Here is a 2,500-nt window from a genome sequence, read left to right on the forward strand (position 1 = left end):
TATTCAGGCGGGCTTGCCTGCTTTAAGCACTCTAATTTGTTCAAAGTAAACGTGCCGGCCCACCGAGACACTCAATAAAGAGCACCCTGGTAGGATTTCAACGGGGTCCGCCTCGGGACGCACGAGCACGCACGAGGCGGTCGCACGCCTTCAGCTCGCCCCACCGGCAGGACGTCCCACGATACATGCCAGTTAAACACCGACGGGCGGTGAACCAACAGCGTGGGACACAAATCCAACTACGAGCTTTTTAACCGCAACAACTTTAATATACGCTATTGGAGCTGGAATTACCGCGGCTGCTGGCACCAGACTTGCCCTCCAATAGATACTCGTTAAAGGATTTAAAGTGTACTCATTCCGATTACGGGGCCTCGGATGAGTCCCGTATCGTTATTTTTCGTCACTACCTCCCCGTGCCGGGAGTGGGTAATTTGCGCGCCTGCTGCCTTCCTTGGATGTGGTAGCCGTTTCTCAGGCTCCCTCTCCGGAATCGAACCCTGATTCCCCGTTACCCGTTACAACCATGGTAGGCGCAGAACCTACCATCGACAGTTGATAAGGCAGACATTTGAAAGATGCGTCGCCGGTACGAGGACCGTGCGATCAGCCCAAAGTTATTCAGAGTCACCAAGGCAAACGGACCGGACGAGCCGACCGATTGGTTTTGATCTAATAAAAGCGTCCCTTCCATCTCTGGTCGGGACTCTGTTTGCATGTATTAGCTCTAGAATTACCACAGTTATCCAAGTAACGTGGGTACGATCTAAGGAACCATAACTGATTTAATGAGCCATTCGCGGTTTCACCTTAATGCGGCTTGTACTGAGACATGCATGGCTTAATCTTTGAGACAAGCATATGACTACTGGCAGGATCAACCAGGGAGCTGCGTCAACTAGAGCTGAGCAGCCGGCCGCCCGGGAGTGTGTCCCGGGGGCCCGCGCGAACACGCAAGCGTCCGCTCAATCATTCTGCAAACAGGAGGAGGCTGAGCTCCCCTGCACAATACACCTCGAAACCCTCTCAGGTCCCGGCGGCGCGCAGCGCCGTCCCAAGTACTTGGTCGGGTTCGAGAGAGGCGCAATCGCCCGGAGTTAGGCGAGTAGACGCTTTCGGTGCGACCACCCGTGCTCCCAACTGAGCTTGCCGCTGCCGACAGAGGCCCGGGAGCGTGCTGTCGTGGCATTGCCGGCGGGAGACAACACGCGCCACCTACGGTGACCGGCAGCTCCAACGCCAGCGCCACAGAAGGACAAAAGCCCCACTTGGGTGCCGAAGCGAACTCTCCCAGCACAGCGCACGCGCCAACACATCCGCACAGCTGCGATACAAACCACCAGCGAGAACCGCTGGGGCGACCGAGCAGCAGACGGCGTCGCGGCGCCGAGCGCCGGGCGGCGGCGCATCCTCAACGCACACAGTCCTCAATCGGACCAGCACACTGAAGATGTCCACCGCGCTTCGCACCGGGCCCGCGAGGACCTACTTTGGCCGCACGGCGCCGCGCGCAGGGTGCGCCGGCGCGCAGCTGCGACGCCTGCCGCGTCCGTCGGCCGGCGCGCCTGCCACTGGCCGCCCCCACCAGCCGGCTGTAGCGCGTGCGCCCACGCACCGCGCGGCCAGCACGCCGGGAGGCGCCCCCTCACCGGCCGGGGACGGTCCCACCCAGCCACCGCCGCGTATCGCTTCACACCCAGATGCCGTTCAGTTTCGTCGGCATGGTGGGTATCGCTGGAACAACCGGTTAGTACCTCAACCTATCGTCGCCATCACCGATTCACCCCTAGCGAGAACAACCGCACCACAACAGGTTACCATTTGTTCATTTGCGTAACTTCACCAGAAAACGCAGGCGTCCATCGCCATTTGCAACTTCAACGATTATTGCATGCCTGTGTCAGGTGTCACGCCACACTACGTCTGCCCACATACACGCAACAAAATGTGCACGCCTAGACAATACGTGGAAGGTGGCCCCCGTACGTATGCGATGTCCATTGCTCGAACGACTGTCAACCGGCCTCTGTAGCATGTCGCAGATATGGAACGCGGTGCACCATGCCATCACGGTGTGTGAGGAGAGACGACTAGGTCCGAATACATCAACAGACAGCTCATGCTGATCGCCATCCACGGCGTCCGTTCCTCCCACACGTCTCTATGGCGTACCACACTGCAATCCAGCTCTCATAGGGAGACGACACGTAGCTGCGTGCACAATATTTGCACTGTATGGTCCGCCGTTTTTGGGCGCAGTCGTTGTGCGGTCACACATGTGCCACGATGTATCATTCAGTACATAAGGACGAATGTGCAGTACAGATTGTGGTTCACGCGTACGACATCAGCGGACAGTTGACACAGGCCGCACCACAACGTAGCCTGAGTACGTCGCATGCGAAGGGCATTGAACATGCAAACTTCTCACCAACCAGCTTGCGAAGGCAGGGGGCAAGGTGGGGACGTGGGGAGGGGCGGCATGTACGTCCTGCTGCCA

The 2,500-nt window shown here is 58.6% G+C and overlaps 1 non-coding gene across 1 annotated transcript in view; it reads right to left on the minus strand.

The window, feature by feature from the left end:
- LOC124724777 overlaps positions 1–888 on the minus strand; it is a 1,909-nt gene extending 1,021 nt beyond the window's left edge. The window contains exon 1 of the ribosomal RNA XR_007006620.1: positions 1–888. This exon is cut by the window's left edge and continues 1,021 nt beyond it. This is a non-coding gene — a ribosomal RNA (small subunit ribosomal RNA).
- Between the last annotated feature and the right edge of the window lie 1,612 nt (positions 889–2,500).

Source organism: Schistocerca piceifrons, unplaced genomic scaffold, assembly GCF_021461385.2.
Source record: "Schistocerca piceifrons isolate TAMUIC-IGC-003096 unplaced genomic scaffold, iqSchPice1.1 HiC_scaffold_1012, whole genome shotgun sequence".
Classification (NCBI taxonomy): Eukaryota; Metazoa; Arthropoda; class Insecta; order Orthoptera; family Acrididae; genus Schistocerca; species Schistocerca piceifrons.